Genomic DNA, 21,979 nt, shown 5'->3' with positions numbered 1-21,979 from the left:
ATAATTCTGCTGAACAGTTTTCAGTTTATGGAAGGGGATGCGGTGTTTTAAATTAGGGTTTTGGTTCCTGACCTCTCAGACAAGAAAAATGTTATTTGAAGACATTTCTTCCTCTTCAAAGCGAATCGTCTGAAAATTTTCAGCTTTATCAGAGGGGCTTTGGCGGCAATTATTTTCCTTTTTACAGCAAATAGCGGTACTTGAGGAGTAGCGATGGGGCCTGTCGTTTCTTTCTGTTTAGGTCAGAGATGTCATTCACCTACAAACGGCTGCTTAAAATATTGAAAACAGAAATAAAAGGACAACTCTCTCGTGTCATTTTTTGTCCTTTTGCTGTTACTGAGTCACAAGCTTCAAACACACTTGTATTTTGAATTTAGTATTTTTCAACTGGTTTTAAAACTTTTAATTCAAAACGAACGTTTCTAGTGCACTTTCCTCCATTATCAGAAAATTCACAGCATTTTCTTAGATAGAAAAAATGTAGGAAACATTATCCGCTATCCGCACAGAAAAGAGATGTATATCCGCAAATACCCATTTTGAAGCGGATATCCACATCCGCGCAGACCTTTATTTTTTGGATGCATCAAAGGGATAAGGCCCAAGGTAGAATCTTCCCTTAGGACGATGAAACCACTTGACAACATTCTCTTTATATATTGCGCTTTTTGATCCAAGAAGATCAGAATTGAAATTGGTAGTTGTATAGATTTCTAAAACTTCCAATTTTCCCATTAATGCAAAGGTGGAAATATAATTTATTATAATCGTATTTCTGCCATACTGAATCCAAATAAAGAGACAAGCTTTTAGCTATCTAGCGTGTTTCTTCACGGTGATCAGTGTAGAAAGAAAAAAATGTTATACCTGTTAATTTTGAGTAGAGGAATATCGGTGAGGATATTCTATTATGACAATAATGAACTACGCTCCAGTATTGGTGCAGACATTATGGCATAGTAATTTTCCTGAACACTAGAACTCCGTTTTTTTAGGTTTACGAAAATATTATGGAACGCTGTAAACAGTGACTTGTAATAAGGATGTTTTTTATTTTACATTAGGAAATATAAGAAAGGCTTCACATTTGTACGACTTGACTAAGTTAGAAAGTTGTCAATCACTCAGATGTAAAACATAAAACATATAAGAAAACTTACAACAAGAATAGCAGAAAAGAAAAAATAAAAGCGTAGAGTGGAATTCGAACCAGGTTCAAAAGAATTGTTTCTCCACGAAAAGAGACAACTTAGCACGCTATACTATCGTAACAACTGCAACACGCTACTCCAGTTCTATTTACAGGTAAACAACTCCTTAACAATCCTTTTTTTTTCACGATCACGGTCGAAAAGCGTATATGTTTTCTTTAACAAAGATTTCTACATTTGCTGAGGTACTGTTTTGTTCTAGAAGTATCATTACACGAAGTAAGACAAGAGCAATTGAGAATTTCAAAGAGCAATTTGTGAGTTGTGTTCATATGTCTTGCCTTTTTTCTTCATTACTTCTCCTGGTATTAGTCCCAATGTGTGGTCGCCAAACTCTCTATTTTAACGGACTTAGAAAAAATTCTGCACGCAAATGTGTTTTGGACAAGTGTACATTTAAGCTAAACGTCACGAGTGGGAACGTGGAGTCGCTATATACTAAATCTTTAATCTGGTAATTTTATAAATATGAATTAAAAATGAATTAAATTGAATTAATGAATCCTAGCTACATATGTATGTTTTAGGCTTAACTAATTCGTATCGGACTTACGAAGAGAAACATCAAAACAATTTTATCACCGTGTCTATAGCAACAACTCCCAGTCACGACCCCTCTTAAGTTTTATTAGAAAGAGGAAAAGAAAGAGTGAGAAAGAAGAGAAGGAGGTCGGGGAAATGAGAAAAAGAGAAAGAGAAAAGGGAGAAAAGAAGGATAAAAGATTACTGGATAATTATGGATATATGGTAAAGGAACTTGAATAGTTATTAAAAGGTGATTCATATTCAAATATTATTACTTGAGGATCAATTCTGAAGTGATCTCAAACAGACACATGGTCCCTCATACTACCCCGACCTAGATCCTGGCAACGCCACAAGTGGGAGTTGCCCTAACCCACCCAGGTGACGAGAAGTTTTAACTTAATTGCTTGTCTATTATCTCGAAATGTTAAGAGGGGCGCGGTGGCTCTGTGGTAGAGCGTTCACCTCCGGTGCTTGGGGTCCCTGGTTCGATCCCAGCTCGCCCCGTGTGGACTTTGTGGTGGACAAACGCCGTGCTCGTGGGTTTTCTCGGGGTTCTCCCGTTTCCTCCCACTTTCTTCATTCCACCATTTCATTCATTTCTCATCATCACCGTCTCCTTTAGCCCAACCGGCATAACCGTGGGACGTAAAACTAAAGATTTCATTTCATTTCATTTCGAAATGTTAAATAACCTTTATCCAGTATTTGAATTTTTGTAATGAAGATCGAACACACACATTTGTATAGGCCAAGAAAATAAAAAAAAAAGTATTTAAATTAATGTATATATTCTTCACAAATACAAGTTGTAAGATTTCTGAAAAGACTGTCGTTATTCAGGCTCATCCTGTTATTTTTGGCTTTTCTCTCAGAGCCAATTGAGACTACTTTAGAATTAGTTATCTTTCATGACCTCCGTCATACACTAATACATATAACATGCTATTACACATTTATTATGAATACTATCACAGTAAATCAGTATTAATCGCCACCATTTATACAAAATTTATCATTCATGGACACACATTCAAGAAACAACCTCCCCCCCACACACACACACATACTCTTTGATTTCGTATGTTCCAGCCATTAGGTTTTACAGTGTTAACCCAGACCAATCCAAAAACTACTTTCCATTTTAGCATGTTTCGATTTGTTGCAATTAGATATATGAAAGAATGGCATGGAACAAAATTTTATTGAGTAATAGAAAGTATTTGATAGAAATTTTATAAGTTACTGCACATTAAACTCTACCATAAGGGTCATAGTACTGGAAGCTGATCGATACATCATAGGAAAGAATGCACGGGGACTGTCTACAGCCCCATGGTGCAAATCTCTCCCCATACCCGCGGGGTCTGCGCCCCATATATTGTTTTCCCCGTTTGTGTGACACATTCATGATGGTACATCCAAATTAGCTAGTGGTGTCAAAAATGTCTTTGGGGGCCCATTATAGATTAAAAAAAGCGAGTTTTTAAAACATTTTCTTATATTGTCGTGATATATTAGTAATCGTACACCTTCATACCAAGATGACCGGATAGCCGAGCTGTCGGCGGTGATAGACCACCGGTTCGACGGCCCTGGGTTCGAATCCCGGAAGAGGCTTGTATATGGACTTTGACAATACTTGTATTTTTGTATCAGTGTGAGGGGGCAAAATCGTGCGGGATAGGAAGGATTTCCGTCTGAAAGATTTGAGGAGAATATCCTCCCCAGGCTACTTTCATAGGGGTAAAGAATTAGTAAAAATATAGGCTATAAATTTTATGGCAGGACTACAAATATAATTTGGGTATTCTATTTCTTTTCTGTTAATTATGTTCTTTAATGCTCGAAGTTTGCCCGTTCTTATGATATTTCCTACATTCAATGGTGTTCCATGAATATTATAACAAATGTTCTTTACGCCTATAAAGTTCGAAAGGTTTTTTGTGCCATGTCGGAAACCGTTACTGAAGGTAGTTCAGGTTCTAATTAATATTATTCACTTGGAAAGGGAAATATTCCTCTCTTCTCTACATGGAAGCAGACAGCAATTTCGCACTCTGGTCAGATCCAGCATTTCTGCGTAACAAAACAAAGACCCCCTGTAAAATCTCTTTATCACCAGTGTTATTTGGTATCATAAACTTACTGAAAGTTAACAACAATTTGAAGAATCCGTTGACTATCTCTTGGATTTCTTTGTGCTTCGCCAGGCTTTCCCCACGAAGAGTTGAATTTTACAACATGACTGTTGTATATTGCAGATGTCCCTCTAAGTAAGGGAGCGATTGGTAAAAAAGTACTACTGTGTGTGTGCGAGAGAAAAAGAGACAAGAAAAATTTTAGTTGCAAGATGACCCTGTGCTTGCCGGTTTCGGTGCATTTAGCAAAAAGAAATACCGCCACGAGAAAATAAAAACCAGTCTACTCCGTTTTCTTCCGTCCCTCAAGCCAGAACTTTCAATCGTTTTTCAAGTTTCTTTGTTTGGGTGGGGTTAATTGCTCAGTTCAATTTCGGCTAATAAAACTTGTGACGAGTTTAGACCCTACCCAGTTTTCAAATTTAATGCATGGTGGTGATAGTTCGGTTTTTGTGACCTTGTAAAAATCTTAACTGTCTTTCTTCTATTTGTTATCATTGCAGCCAGAAATTTAAAAAAAAATAAGAATACCTCAGTTTACATCAAGGAAAGCATGGGACAAGAGATAAAGGAAGTTCATGTATCACGATTGTTTCATTCAATAGAGAGAGGACACTTTTTTATGGGTTTTTAACATCTTTTCTCACAAATTGAATTTTTCTTCTGCAATCTATATGACCACCGACAGTTCCAGTCTTGGTTTTACCGCCAGCGTCTGTTCATCTCAGCTGCTTTAGAAGTCACATGACTTGATCTGAATATGTAGTGTTGTGTTTGAAAATACAGATAAATCTCGGTCTCCAAGTTAATAAATTTTTAAACACATTCAAAAACTGTGTTTGCATTTCCGAGACACGAACCGAGACTAGGTTTTCACGAGACGTCTCGTCTCGTCTTGGAAAGGAGACAAGGCAAGTAGTCGTGTAAAAGGGTTCTATGTCGATTTGTTTACGAGACGAGATGACACACGAGAAATGTCTCGTCTCGTGCAACACTAACAGAACCTGAGCCTCCAGGTTCTGGTGCATATGCATGTGTGCAATCGCTAGAAGTACTCCATCCCTGAAAACTGTATTAGGTACTGTGTACCGGAAATGGTTTCCCGGAGATGACCAATTAGCTACCAATCGCTTTCTTTCCTCCTTTCTTACCTTCCATCTATATTTCTTGTGTGCAATCATTAGAAATTCACTACTCTTGGAAGGAGTTATTCTCATATGTGGCAAGTAGCATGACCTTATGACGTAATTTAAAACTCCAAGTGCTGCGTTGCTCATGAGTAATAAAGGTGAAACGTGTCATATAAAAAGACAAGTTTTCAGAAAGCCAGTGAGAAAAGAGATGTATGGTTCCTGAATATTCAACGGAAATACGCATTTTGCAACCAGGTGAATACAGCATTCTTCATAGTAGAAATAGATGAAATGACAGTGTGAATTGATGAAAACCTTGTTTTGGAGAGGTATAAAATGTGATTCGTGCTGGCGCTGGCAAAGAGAAATAACAGAAGGCGGGCAAAATGGAACTATTTCACTTTGCTAGCTTCCAAACACACACTATTCAAGTAGTATTCGAAAGGTGTTCGTGAAATATTTATTACATGGATGAAATATTTTATAAAGCACGTTCGACCTTCAAAGAATGAAAAGGTTTTGCTATTGTTAGACGGACATATAAGTGATAAGTGTTCACTCCTTGCATTAGATTTAGCTAAAGGACATGGTATTCCACTTGTTGTCATTTTTTTTCCGCCACACATAAAGCATAGGTTACAACCTCTAGATGTCTCCTTCTTCGGACACCTTAAGAAATATTACAACAGTGCTTGCCAGCAATGGATGTCCTCTCATCCTGAATAGCCTATTACCAATCTTCATGTTTCTATGCTTTTTAAGAGCTCATATCTTCGTGCTGTAAAAATGGAAATTGTTGTGAACGGTTTTGCACGATGTGGAGTTAACCCAATAAATGAAAATGTCTTTGATGACTCAGACTTCATGAATTTTCTAGCAACGCCTAATCGAGCGGTGGCTCCACCCCGGGCCCCACTTTGTGGGGGACCCGACGATAGGTAAGAAAATAATTACTAAGTAATCTTTTTAGCATGATCCGTAGAAGAGCCGTCAAGGTTTACAATCCACACCTTCCCTAAATGTAAACGCAATTAATTGTCAATCAATATTACACCAAATAACGGATGAAACAGAAATATCTGTCTAATAAAGCTAATCAATGCTGCATTTCCGTTTAAGCTTCGGACCTCACTCTCTTGGGGACCCGAAAGAAATTTAAGGAAAAAAACTGAATGTAGATTAAAAATAAATAAAAGAAAAGTTTCATTATCCTGGAGTCTTCCATAGAAATTTAAAGGAAAAAGCTCTGAATATAGGTGAAAAATAAAGTAAACGTTTCATACTCTTGGGGCTCCCGAGAGAATTTTAAAGGAAAAGGCTGAATGCAGGTAGAAAAATGAAACAAACGTTTCACTTTCTTAGCGCCTCCAAGAAAATTAAAGAAAAATTTGAACGTAGGCAAAAAAATAAAATAAAATAAAATAAAATAAAAGTTTTACTCTCTTCTGGCCCCAAAGAAATTTAAAGAAAAGAATATATGTGGATTAAAATATGAATAAATTAAAAGTTTCATTCTGTTCAAAAACCTCAGAGAAATTTAAAGGAGAAAATCTGAATGTAGATTAAAATATAGTAAAAGAAAGTCAAAGTATATTGTGTTGCTTACATTGTAAGGTCTTATAACGCAAGTAATGGAGCCCCATCTGCAAGCCTGCTTCCTAAAATATCACTGTATATTAATTAATTTATTTATTTATTCATAAATCAGTTCAAGACAAGGTAGAAAGAAGGAATCAACGTATATAATGCTTTATTATAGGGTAACTATACCATTCTGTTGCAGACGCTATAGCCCCTAATTCACTTGTTTTCGATCTTTCTTTTTTCTTTTGGCCTTTACAAGTCGAGTTTTCAGCGAGCGAAACCCTTTTGCATAGCTGGTTTCCCCATTTCTGCTCTTGTTTTTTGTTTTTTTGTTTTTTTTTTTTTTGCGTATGAATTTACATTTACAAATGTACAAATTTAGAGTGAAGAAAATATTCAATAAGAAAACAAGTGTTCCGATATTCAAAATACTTGAGCATCATATTTAATTCAACTCCTGATTGTTCTCCTGTGGAACAGTTGTCACAAATCATTCGATTTGTTGACATACAACGTGATTCTGTTCAAGTTTGGGAAGCATTTATCGATTTCATCCTTGACGAAGAAAAGACTTCTGATAAGGGAACATCTTATATTGATAGTAGCGTTACCCAACTAAACAATGTGCAAACGATAGAGGAGTGAAGAAAAGTGAGAAATCCAGAGTTTTACGGGCCGGCACCCAAAAACACAGGAGATACAGAATCTAGAATCATGTGAAAATAACAATGCAAAAGAGACAATGACACAGAAAGAACTTCAAAATGATTAAAGTAATCAAAATGACGTATACACAACAGTATAGTAAGCAAACATTGTACCCACAGACATGCTCAATAACATGTGAAGATAGACCTATATGAATCTTGGATGTAGAAGACAACATACAGCACACGATTCATACTAATTAAAACCAAAATATGAGACCATAAACAGTAATATAATCACTGAAGTACGAAAATAAGGGACAAAGCACAGTGTCGTAGCAGGTTTGCCCAAATGGAAAATCAATAGTATCAGGTTTGTCCGGAAAATACGTATAAATGTTGAATAATAACTTTATTTTACAGGTTGCAGTCACCGCCAGGTGGCACTACTGCTGTAGCCAATCCCATCAACGCTCAGTTCAAGTCAGAGCGCTCTGCGTGTCAGTAGAAGTGTGTGGCTGCTTGTTGAAAGTTACCCTGTTTCACCTGCCGTCGGCATGGAGCTCTCTCTGATTGTGAAAGAGCGCATGAACATCAAGTTTCTTGCAAAGCTAGGTAAGAATGGCCGTGAGATGTTTGAGTGTTTGAAACAAGTGTACGGAGACAATTCTCTGAAGGAACCAACCGTGAATAAGTGGTTAGAAAGGTTTCGGGAAGGCCGAGAAGACGTGAAAGGAGACCCTTGCCCAGGACGCCCGTAGACATCGAGTTCTGATGAAAATGTTGAACGAATTCGGACTTGTGTTCTTAAAGACCGTAGATTGACAGTCAGAATGATTGCTGACGAGCTGTCAATTCCCAAAACAATCGTTCACGAAATTCTGACACAAAAACTTGAAATGAAGAAATTGAGTGCGAAAATCGTACCGAAGTTCTTGGCTCCAAAACAGAAAGCAAAGAGGGTTGAGTGCTGTGAGGATTGGTTGGAAGCAGAGGAAAGAGGGACTATCTCAACCAAGTCATCACTGGAGACGAGTCCTGGTTTTACGAATTCGATGTGGAGCTCAAATCTCAAAGCAAGGAATGGAAGCTACCAGGAGAACCGAGAACAAAAAAGTCGCGAAAAGCAAGATCCAATGTGAAGACAAAGTTGATTGTTTTCTTTGATTCTAGGGGCATTGTTCACAATGAATTTGTCCCTCCCGGCTAGAGTGTGAACGGACAATTTTACGTGGAAGTTTTGAGACGTCTCAGAGCTCATGTGGTCCGAGTTCGAACGGATTTGGCACAAGGGGGCAGGTGAATCCTTTATCACGATAATGCGCCCGCTCACACGTCGCTCGTTGTGCGTGAGTTTTTGGCCCGAAGCTCAATCACCGTGACAGACCACCCGCCTTATTCACCCGATTTAGCCCCTTGTGACTTCTTCCTGTTCCCGGAATGCAAAACGGTGCTTCGGGGGCGGCACTTGGGAGATGTGAAAGCCATCAAGACAGAAACGACACAGCAACTGAACAGCATCCCACCTGAAGATTTTCGGCAATCAACAGTGGAAACGGCGTTGGCAGAAGTGTATCTTGTCTAAGGGAGAGTACTTTGAAGGAGACCATATTGTAATACATGAATAATTGTAAAATAAAGTTCTTATTCAACTTTTATACGTATTTTCCGGACAAACCTCGTAGACCTATATAGATCTCGGATGTAGAAGAGAACATACAGTACACGATTCATACTAGTTAAAACCAAAATATGAGACCATAAACAATAATATAATCACTGAAGTACGAAAATAAGGGACGAAGCACAGTATCAAAGCAGGTTTGCCCAAGTGGAAAATCAGAATAGTATCAAACACAACACACAAAACTGGAATGATACAAGCTCTTGGATTGACAATTGATTAGCAGGCTTACTTTTCTGATGCACGTAAGATTGTATCATCTCACACATAATTGGTAGTCAATTTTTCAGTGTAGATGTTGATAAAGCGCTCCGCAGTGTGTTGATACGTCCGAGATTCATATATGCCTATATTCAAGTGTTAGCTACACTGTACATCATGACTTCACAGGTATGGTTCTACTCCTTATAATTATATTTTCTAGATGTTATAATTTGTGTTCCTGCCGTTTAATAAAACTTCACTTTGTGTTCAGTTGGCAAAACTGCGTTACATGTGATGTTGTTGAGCATGTCTGTGGGTACAATGTTTGTTTACTATGCTGTTGTGTAAATGTCATTTTGATTACTTTAATCATTTTGAAGTTTTTTTCTATGTCAGTGTATCTTTTGCATTGCTATCTTCTGTGCCGGTACTGTGTCATCAGTTATAGCTCAGAATATGAAATAAATAAATGTAACCAAATGGGGATGGAACTGATGCACAACACGGTACTTAACTATAAAATTGTGGTTGAATTTAAATAAAATTCAAATGCTTCTAATTTAGAAAATGACTAGTTGGGGGAAAGGGTGAGAGAAAGAGAAAGGTTATGACTAAAAGATAGGGGATGAGCACTAGCCTGATAGATCCAACATGGCTGGCGTCGTCCTGGTCATCTGGAATGATGAATTTCTCTGGAGAAGTCTGGATTAGCTGGAGACAGTCAACATCTGGATCTTAATCCTGTTGAACTGCAAGGGGCGACGATAATGCTTCTTTACGATAGTGTCCTTCTACATCTTCATTCTACTAGACTGCTGGAACTTGTCGAGTCTGCGGTGATAAACCAACAGAATGGTACTCTTTGACTTGTGTAGTCGGTGGTCCTCCAACGGTAGGATCCGCTTCTCTCGTCGATCCTGCACCTGTGCCAATCGCGTGTCGAATACCCCTTGTTGTTCTGTTCCTCGTGGTTTTGATCAATTCAAGAATGATGACCTAATCGGGAAGTATCAGGCTGTGCTTCAAGGTATGCGGAAAGGAAAGAAGGAAGCAAGTCGAGTTTATTTAACAAATATGCATTTACAACAGGTGTCTGAGAATGTAAACTTCTAGTCAAAGTTTTCTTTCAAAGTTTTCAAAAGTTAATGCTTTTTTATATCCAATACATAGTCACTTCATTTCCAATAGACAGATACTTCACACCCCCTCCTCAAAACTAAAATACACGAAAATTTTAATTTTCCGTAGTAGAAAAAGAAAGAAAAAAAATGTTGAAGAAAAAAAATTGTTCGTTAAAGGTAAGAGAGTTCTTTGTGTAACATATGTATGTTTTGAATTAATCCTTGACCACAAACTGCAAAATGCTGAGTGTGCGTTCCTGAAATAGTTCATATAGTTCACTGGGTAACCTGAAGATGTGACGACAGCGTCTCTGGGAAGATGGAAAGTAAGAAAAAGAAAGATAAACATTAGTGCTTGCATAATATCATTGTGAGTAACATGTGTATTAAAACGTTAGTGTTGAGTTCCGTTAGTGCTCAGGGAAGGGAAATGAAAGGTAGGAATAATACTAAATTTAATTATCACTAACACAGATTATCAAAACTTAGATACGTATAATAAAATAAATATTTCATAAATATAGTATAATCTAATGTAGACCTCTCTATATATATATGTATATGTATATGTTCCTCTAATGCAGAAAAAAAAAATAACTTCAATATTTAACGTGACTAATACGCGAGAAGAAAAAAAAATGGTGTAATACTATCTAGCTAACCAAAGAGTGTAAAGTTAGACTACACAAGAAGGATACTGATTTCAGTTTGAGAAAAATGAGCTTTACGTTATTTAGGCTTAAAGCGTCCGTAGACTGGAAAAGAATTCCAAGATTTGGTTATACCCCCATATACTGGCTGTAATCAAACTATATGAAATCAGCACGAGAGAACTATTCACCACATATAACCTACAACCCTAACTAACACATAAATTCTTCTTATCTTCATCTTCTTTCTTCTTAAATCTTGTCCTCTTCGGGCATCGAATGCTGGACATCAATCATGGCATCGAATCCTAGACATCTGAAGGGATGGAGCATGGTTCTTGCGATCTTGATTTCAATCTTCTTACATCTTCTTAATATATACATCGAAGTAACTATCCATACGCGTGTCGTAGATTTTCTTCATTCTTCACATACTCACATTTCAAAAAAAAAATAAAAAATAAAAAAGTAAGAAACTTTTGTAGTGATACGCTGTCCAATCAAACGAAATGGTATAATTCTTGAAGATACCAACGTGTTCCAAAATTCGAAGTTTTCCAGATTTTCGAAGTGTTCCACCAGTGGATTTGGATGCACAATTCAAAACCAAGATAAACTAACTTCTAAGCGTGGCCAGTGCTAAAAGAAAGTTCATCATCCATCTGCAAGGTGTTCCTATCCACAATCCAATCTTCAAGAAAAGTAATCCACATACAAGTTACGTACGGACAGACGGACTAACAGATTCTTCATCAATGGGAAAATATATGGGGAGTAATCGCTGATAAATGTCCCAATTCTCTCTATCATAAACACAAAATACGACACGGTTTACGTTATCAAGATGTTCCTCTAAAAATATTCTTGTTGTAGCCAAGGCAATTTTGGCAGCTTCTAACTTCGGAAATTTAAATGCTCCAGTCGAAATGTTAGGTAATACAATTGTAGAAAGATCATTCTCCAACATTACTTTAAAACAATTTTTATATGTCTCTCGTAAAGTCTTCTTGTCTGAATTCCGTGGTCCACATGTCATAATTACATAATTAGCTGGTAGACGATAACCATTGGCAATCTTCGCTTCTCCTGGCTTCAATGATGATATGGTCAAACATTCTTCTAAAAATTCAGATCCAGCTGCGTCTTGAATGGCTTTATCTGTACCACCTAAAGGAGTTAAGGTTTCATTCGTCGGATTTACTAAGGCATCTGCTTTTATATCCACTATGTTACCTTTATAAATACTAATCTGCTGATTGATGGCAGTATTACAGGCAAATTTCGGTTTTTCTTCTGTAGAATTCTTCCCTATAGTTGCCCACGTTGGTAGATTTTCGGCAATCACAACATCCTTAATATGAAGAGAAGGGATGAAAACTTCTTCTTCCAAACACTGTTTCTTGGGGTTGAAAATCTCTTCAGTTGGTGGTTCTTGATGGTCTTCGCATCTCGTCTTCTTCTTTTTCATCGTATGGTTTTCCGTGCAGACGTTGATAGGTATCTCTTCGTCAGAGTCTTCAAGGTGGTCTTCCTCGTCCGGGTTTTCCTTCTCATAAAACTTCTTCAATCTCTGGACTGCTATGCTGTCTATCTTGTAAGATCCTCGGGCGGTCTTATACTTAACAAAATATGAATTTGGATTTTCCACACGTTCAATTATGCCTGGACCAATAAACTTTCCGCTGAATGCTTTGGCGTGACCTTTTTTTCTTGTGGTGTCTAAAATCCAAACTTTTTCTCCTTCTTTAAAAGCTGGTTTCGTATGTCTCTTGTCAAAAAATTTTGTCGCCGTTTTATGACGTTTGTAAAGATTTTCTTGCGCTTTGTCTCTAATCTCTTGTAATTGCTGTAAACGAATGGCATTATCCTCGTATTGACACGGGGTATTTAAAATTGCCTGATGAAGTAACCTAGGTTTGAAGCCAAAAAGACATTCAAATGGTGAAATTTGAGACGATAAGTTCTTGGTGACGTTAAGCGAAAAAACTATGGGTGTAATAAGTCAATCCATTCTCCTAAATCCTTGTCACATAAAGCTAATTTTAATCGTTGTTCTATGTTCCTAATACTAATTTCACAAACACCATTACTGTAATGCCCATGTACATTTACAAAACGCATGTTAGCACCAATCATAGCACATAATTCTTTAAAAAGTCCACTAGTGAATGCACTACCTTTGTCTAAGACAATTTCATAAATAATTCCAAACTTTAAAATTACTTTGTGATAAAGAAATGAAGCCAAAGTACTTGCTGTAACATCAGGAAGGGAATCTGCAATTATGTATCTAGTACAACTGTCTACTACAACTATCATATATTTGTGATTTAACATATTATTGGGGGAATAATTCCCAGCTACATCTATGTGGATGCGATAGAAGGGGGGAACTGAGGGATAAGTAAGCAATGTACCATACGGAGAACAAATTTTCGATTTCGATACTTGACATATCGTACATTGTTTACACTTCTGATATATATATTTCTTCATGTTGGGAAAATACACTGTTTTTACTAACATGTCATAGGTTTTAGAATAACCAGAATGAGATGATCCCAATGCTGACGTATGACAAGCATTAAAAACTTTATAACGCAAAGAAGTAGGAACTGCAACCAAAAATCTTACACCTTGAGAAGTTTTTTGTTTTCTATACAAAATTCCATCTTTAATAGTAAAATATAATGCTTGGCGTTCTATTTTAGGATTTCTATCTTTTTTCTGTTCCAACCAAGAAAAAATATCTTTAAAAAACGGATCTTTACGCTGTTCTGTTGCCAGATTTGGCTCATTTAAAATTGAAAATGAATTTGTGGTCTGAGTATACAAAATTTTCGGATCTTCTTGATTCTTTTTCTCGTCTTCCAAATCTCTAGGGGGGTTAGAAAAACGTGAAATGGCGTCTGCCTCTACGTTACTGGAGCCACTGATATGTGAAATAGTAAAATTGTACGATTCAATTTCACTCAACCATCTAGAAATCTTACTTACATTCTTAGTTTGCTTCAAATAAATTAAACTATGACAATCTGTCTTCAAATAAAAATGACGTCCCAAAAGAAAATACCTAAATGAGCGCAATGAGTACAATAATGCTAGTAATTCAAGGTGATATGGGTGTAATTTTCTCTCGCTAGGAGAGGTTGCACGACTACAATAACTAATAGGAACTAGATTTGTATCGTCAGGTGAATTTTGTGGTTGTTTGATTAGTCCAGAAAGAGCGAGTTTGCTGGCATCGAAATAGAGGTACAGAGGATAATCAGGCTGGTATCTCATTAGACAAGGTGCTGAAATGATGGCTTGTTTAATATTATTGAATGCTGTCTCCTGTGCGTCCTTCCAACGAAAAGGAGCGTCTTTTTTCAACAAAGAAAGTAACGCTTCTGCTAATTGACTAAAATTAGGTAAGTACGAACGAACGAAAGAAGCCAATCCTAAAAAACTTTTGACTTGTTTCTTTGTTTTGGGACGTTGATAGTTGGAGATTGAGTTAATTATTCGTTTCGAAATAGACAAACCGTCTTTACTAACAGTGTGACCTAAAACATCTAATGAAAAATGTCCCAATTTTGTTTTTTCTGGGGAAAGCTTTAAACCAATGTCTTTTATTCTTTGAAGCAACATACGAGTTAACTGCACAATTTCATCAAAACTATCACTAGACCAAAAATAATCGTCAACATAGGCAAATATTTTATCTTGTGGAAGACCTTCTAAGGTGAGTTTCACTAATCTGTTCATACCACTAGTAGATGTCTTGACACCCTGGGGCAAAAAATTAAAATGGTACGATCCCACGCCCGGAATCGAAAAAGCTGTAATGGGTTTAGATTCTTCAGTGAGCGGAATATTAAAGAAAGCTCCAAAAACGTCGCTAGAACATAGATATTTGCGTCCTGCCAAATTAGTCAAAATATCCTGGATAGGAGGAACCGGAAAACTGTCAGGAACCATTTTTTTTATATAACGGGCGTCTTGTACAAATCTATACTGTCCATTCTTCTTTTTAACAAGCATTACTGGAGAATTATACGGACTAATACTAGGTTCAATGATCTTACTTTTCAATAAAATATCTACTTGTTTTTTGATCTCATCCCGTAGATGAAATGGTATCGAAAATTGGGGTCGATTTACTGGGATATTGTCTACTAATTCAATTTTATGCTTATATCCTTTAGCACAACCATAGTCAAATTCATTCCAAGAAAAACTAGAATAAAATTCTTCTACTAAATCATATAATTGCTGTTGTTGATGTGGCAACAATTCAGGGTTAACATTTACTCTATATTTATCATAACCTTCAGGAAAAGATTTCGTATCTGCAGCATTAACCTGATGAACCTTATTATTAGTGCTATTTTGTTTCTTGAAGTTGGTATCACTGATAACATTTTCGGCAGAACCCAAAACAACATCTTTTTTCAAGTAAAGTTTACTTTTGGTAGGATTAATCACTGATATTACCGGATGAATTTCGTCTACGACTGATTTACGCACAAAAATTTCTGCCTGCTTATCTATTAACTCATTAGGAACTAATAAATTGCGAGTTCCTGCAAGATCATTTACTTTTTTCAACGTAACCTGAACACTTGAATTTGGAGGCAAAACAACAGAGCGAGCCACTAAAAATTGAGGTTTATATAATTTTGCTATATGGTTAGAAATTTCATCAAAAGATACATATGGCGGCACATATACATATTGAATACAGAAAAGATATTCAATTCTTGGAGGAATACCAAATTTAACAAAACTAAAAGAATTCTTATTGTGATCAACCATTGCAAGATGATTTTTCAAAAAATCTTGGCCAATTATGTTATTATACGGAAAATTATTATACACTCGAAAAGGATGCGTAAAATACTGTCCTCCTAATTTAAATTTCACTAAAGCGATTTGATCACTTCCTTGAGAATTTCCAGTGATACCACGAATAAAAGTCGTTCCTTTGAGTATTTTATGCTTATTGCTTAAACTATTACCAGAAATTATGCTCACAGTGCTGCCTGAATCCAATAGAAATAAATGCGGCTTATTATCAATATATGCTTTAACATGAGGCAAATCAGCTTCACATTGAATAGGCACATAATATCGCTTACTGTTTCTAACATTATTACACATATTATTGTCTATTTTATTCCTGTTATTCGATTTAACATTCTCATTTACATTGCCTGCATTGACAGCAACAGGAGGCAACGAATGAGCAAAGGACGGAGAGGATGCATGAATGGGATTTCTTCGCTCCAAACGCGAACGCTCATAAGATTGTATACACACAGATTTTTCTTTGTGTGCATGAGAAACTTTTGCGGCCGCTGTTCGTTGCACGAGATCTTGTAACTGGACTTTGATACCGTCTAACTGAGCTATCAATGTATTTTTTTTTCAGGCTGACTTACAATTTCATTTTCGTTCTGAATATTAACATCTAAAGTATTTTCTTTTTGCTGTATAGCATTCTTACTAACAGGATGTATATTGTATTCGTTTGTTATTGCCAAGGACTTCGATTGCTGACTACGCATTCTAACAAGAACATTAACTCTTTCCTCTAGACCTAAGGACTTTGCTAACTCAATAACAGGCTTATACGATTTTCTTACAACTACAGAATAAAATGAAGGCAATAACCCATCGATTATCAAGTTAATTTGTTCGGTCACTGGCATCTTCGGATCGTACTCAAGTATTAATTTCCATTTATGAAAAATGTAATCTAAAACAGATTCAGAATCTAACTGTTCCCTATTTCTCATTTCTTGCTCTAAAACTTGCGAAACTATATTATCTTCATAAGCCTCTATTAATTTCTTCTTAATCTGTACATACATGAAATTATCATATTCTGCGGTTGATTGTAAAGCTAGCAGATAAGCACGAGCCCCGTTTTCTAAACAATACGGCAACAAATGACGTTTCTGTACATCACGTAGGTTATGAAGGACAGAAAAATCCTCAAAATGACTAAAAAATGACTGAACTGACTCGTTCAATTTGCCGGAAAATTTGGGGGGTTCTACTAAACGATCTAAGGCAGAAGATATAGCACTAGTATTCTCCATTATATCTATTTTTAAAATCACACTTGTAATAAATATCTTACACTACTATGTATATATATATCCAACGCCAAAATGTAAATAACACTTCCTATATACTAACACAAAGAAAAACAAAATATAATAACTTAGCAAAATTTTCTCTTCTCACCCACTTATCATTCGATTAAAATACAACAAAACAAAAAATTACTCTAACAGTGCAAATGAATAAACGTAGTGAGGGTGGGCGGGTGGGTTAAAAGTAACTTTACTCAATTTCTCTCGACAAACTATTAATTACACAGTACAAATTACTCAAAATTTGGGATCTTAAAGCATCTACCGAATATTTAGAATCGTAATTTATCGAAATTTTAGGATCGTAACAAAGGCGTAAGCCCCACAACATCTCCACCATGTGCCGGTGCTATGTCATCAGTTATAGCTCAGAATATGAAATAAATAAATGTAACCAAATGGGGATGGAACTGATGCACAAAACGGTACTTAACTGTAAAATTGTGGTTGAATTTAAATAAAATTCAAATGCTTCTAATTTAGAAAATGACTAGTTGGAGGAAAGGGTGAGAGAAAGAGAAAGGTTATGACTAAAAGATAGGGGATGAGCACTAGCCTGATAGATCCAACAGGGCTGGCGTCGTCCTGGTCATCTGGAATGATGAATATCTTTCTCTGGAGAAGTCTGGATTAGCTGGAGACAGTCAACATCTGGATCTTAATCCTGTTGAACTGCAAGGGGCGACGATAATGCTTCTTTACGATAGTGTCCTTCTACATCTTCATTCTACTAGACTGCTGGAACTTGTCGAGTCTGCGGTGATAAACCAACAGAATGGTACTCTTTGACTTGTGTAGTCGGTGGTTCTCCAACGGTAGGATCCGCTTCTCTCGTCGATCCTGCACCTGTGCCAATCATGTGTCGAATACCCCTTGTTGTTCTGTTCCTCGTGGTTTTGATCAATTCAAGAATGATGACCTAATCGGGAAGTATCAGGCTGTGCTTCAAGGTATGCGGAAAGGAAAGAAGGAAGCAAGTCGAGTTTATTTAACAAATATGCATTTACAACAGGTGTCTGAGAATGTACACTTCTAGTCAAAGTTTTCTTTCAAAGTTTTCAAAAGTTCATGCTTTTTTATATCCAATACATAGTCACTTCATTTCCAATAGACAGATACTTCACACTTCACATTATTCTAAATTCTTCTTTCCTATGTATCTTCTGTGTTTCCGGGTGTCGGCCCGTAAAACATTGGATTTCTCACTTTTCTTTGCTCCTTTATCGATTGTACATTGTTTGATTGGGTAATGCTACTATCAATATAAGATGTTCCCTTGTGAGAATATTTCTGCTGAAATACTGAAGAATCATCAACGTGATAGGCTTGATATTAGATTCAGAGGCCAGTCTTGTGATAATCAGGCTACAATGGCTGGGTAATATTCTGGAGTTCCAACTTTGGTACGGAATATAAGTCCTTTAGTCATTTTCATTCCTCGTAACAATAATTCATTGAACCTTGTGGCTTACATGCTGCGCACGTTAACGTTCTGGCAGTCACTTTGTTTGGAGCAATGGAACGTTTGTTGGTATTTTTCCCTAGATCTACACACCGATGGAATAAGCTGTAAAATCATGTAAAGATTGGTCTGAAACGTGAAATTGACCCTAGATGGAGTTCAAAAGCAGAAACTTTAAAGGCACTTTCTAGTCAATTGGATGAAGTAATTGATCTGTTGGAAGATCTGCGTGACACTTCGATTGAAATGCTTGATACTAGAGGAGATGCTGGTCTTCTTCTTGCGATCTGGTCTGGAGATCTCTCATATAGCCTATTGATCGGATCCAAAAATGCCTTCAATCTCAGGATATGTGTTTCAATCACTCTTATTCAGTTACAGAGCCTGGTTGACACCATTGATACCTGGAGACTTGAGCTGGGCAAAAAAATCTTATCCGCAGCTGAAGGAAGTTGCAGGCCATAGAACATAACTGTGGGTACACACAATAGAAGAAGGAGATGCATGCCTGGAGAAGCAAAGAATGAACCCCTGACTGCACTGGCCGAAGTGAAGCGCTTTATCAACAAAATTCTAGATGAGACGAGACAACAAATGTATGGTGATTTTACTCAGATGCATGAACTGAAAAACAGATCTGGATTCGTGTGTTCTATCGTCAACATTGTGCAACAGCTAGATGATAAGAGCAAGGAATGGTTAAAAGCATGTTGCTATGATTTGGTTTTGTTCTACCCGAATGACCTGGATGGCTTAGAATTATTTCAAGACTGCAAGGATATAATACGTTCACTAAGGTGTACTGAGAAAGCTAAAGAACAACTTGACTTTTCCCCACAAGGCATCCTGAAATATGTATATTCAATGGGGCTTGAAATTTACTAAAGGTTGGCAACCGCTCTTCAGATTTTGATAACACTGCCCGTATCTGTCGCATCATGTGAAAGCTTTTTGAGGAAAATGAAGCAGATAAAATCATACTTGCGTTCCACAATGAATCAAGGAAGATTCACAGATCTGGCCATTCTTTATATAAAAAATGAAACAGCATCTACTTTGGATTTTGATAATGTAGTTGAGACTTTCGCTGCTACCAAAGCAAGGAAGGTATCATTCTGAATATTGGTGGAACACAGACTAATATGGTAGTGGAACTGCTGTCGAAAGTAGTTTCATTTTTCAAGTAAAGGCAATAAAAATACAAAAGTACCAAAAGAGTAATAAAAAGCCGTCAAGATCTGTCAATTGACTGGTGATAGGTGGTAATGAAAAGTAGGATGGTATAACTCGTACAAGAATTCTGTGCTCACACATATAATCATAAAACAAGTGTAAAATCTGGAAAGTATAATAAAAAGGATAAGCAAGAGAGAAATATTCTAGTGCTTAACTATTCATTGATACTTCGGCAAAAGCAGTGGGACTAAATAGACAGTACATTATCACTGGAGAGAAACGTAGTAAAAGATGAATGAAGAAGACACGCCAAGGTTACTAGAAGGAAAGGTTGGGCTATACGCACAGACGCTTCGCTCCTCGTTTTGCGTGACGTCACCAGCGAGGAGCAGCAAGTAGGTATAGAGGTGTACGAAGAGGCCAGAATGTTTTTTTTTTCTTTCTTTATGCATAACATTTTCGCTGTCACAATATTTTCCTACACACAAACTACAAATAAATAAATAAGTAAATAAATAAATAAATAAATAAATAAATAAATAAATAATAAGTCAGCAATAAATAGAACTTCTTAACGCAATTTATATTATGGAAAATTAACGATGTTCCTGTGTTGCATGATCATTTATTTATTTTTTGATGAGAGAGATAATTGTTGAATTATAATTACATTTTAAGTGTATTTATATCTGAGATGTTGCTGTGAATGTATTTAAGCAAAGTTGCAGATAAATATGTGTTTTACCAGGGCAATCTCTGAAATTTCCGGTGCCTGGAGTTAAAGTAATTGCGGAATCAATTATAAGGTGAGTTCCACACCTGGCATAAATAGATTACTTTGTGATTACTGATAGGAATATCTCAATAAATACTTAAAACCATGGATAATAATAATAATAATAATAATAATAATAATAAAATAATAATAATAATAATAATAATAATAATAATAATAATAATAATAATAGATCGTCGATGCATTCAGTTGCGGAAGCCCTTTGATGCCTAGCAATTTATTTTGTTCAATATACGGCACTCAGGCTTAAAGTTTAAAATTGCCAATTCATATCTTCTCCACATGATTATTAAAACGGAACCCATCCGTGTTAAACGTCATGTCGATTATCCATCACAGATTATATTCAATGTAACCATTGTTGACGCTATGATTGCACTTCGTGACATTAATAGTACACAGTCCGGAAAAATGTATTTGGTTTATATCTAAATATTTGTATGCTAACTAGTGTTACGAATCGAGACGAGACGAGAAATTAGGTTTTCTCGTCTTGTAGAATCGATTTTCGTAAACAGCTCTTTTCGTCTCGCCTCGAAGTTTCTTTAGCCTCTTGTATAAATTTATGTATGATCTGTCAGGAAAGTAAATGTACACCTATTTTTCGAGTCTGGCATTCCTGCGCTCCATCCGTGGAGAGTATGAGAATTAAATCAATCAAATGTTTACTGAGGGGCAAAAAGAAAAGCTTAATCTGAATAAGACATTGCAGAGGGGCACAAGCTGTGAATACGAATAGTGCATTGTGTAAATAAAGGACGACACCGAAAGAGAAAGCCAGAAACAGCTGTTAAACTTACAAAAAAAGAGTAAAAATTGTCGAAGTGGGAACATAAAACACAAATATAACAAATACGCCGACAACTAAATGGTCACCATGCCATGATCTTGGTGTAGTGGTTAAGGACGCAACTGCAAAGGACGCAAGTTCGAATCCTCGGCAAGGACATTTTAAAAAATTTTTGTTAATAATACATACAAATCATGAGAGATGGTAAAAGAGGTCGTATTTAGTTTTTCGTAGCAATTATTATTGGTAATGTTTAGTACTGATAATACTTTTTGTCTTTGCGTATTGCTTTTGTTCTTGTCTTCATTTCGAAAGAGAAGAATATCCGAACAAATGCCACAAAATTCCTCATATTTTGAATATAAACGCCATTTGCAATCAGTAAAGAATAAAAATTGAACGTTCCGAAGTAGCTGCAAAAAGTAAAAGGAAAAACATGGAAGTCGACCATACTCATGGTTACTAAAAATACAATTTCTGCATGCCTTACACCTCCCGACCACGTTTCTACGTTAGCAAGTAAGAGGCTTGTGTTTAGGTTAGGCTCGTCAATACGTTTTGCAAAATGAACGAAGAGTCATTGTCATGGATACTCATGGGGCCACGGCAGAGCCCTCTTTAGGCAAAATGTCGATAGCTTATATCGAGAAAACAGGAGGTGATACTGGGATGGGACCAACGTTGGACACCGTGGACCCATAAGGCG

This window comes from Thermobia domestica, chromosome 14 (assembly GCF_964235325.1).
Source record: "Thermobia domestica chromosome 14, izTheDome1.hap1.1, whole genome shotgun sequence".
NCBI classification, from domain to species: Eukaryota; Metazoa; Arthropoda; class Insecta; order Zygentoma; family Lepismatidae; genus Thermobia; species Thermobia domestica.
This window is presented reverse-complemented; position numbering follows the sequence as displayed.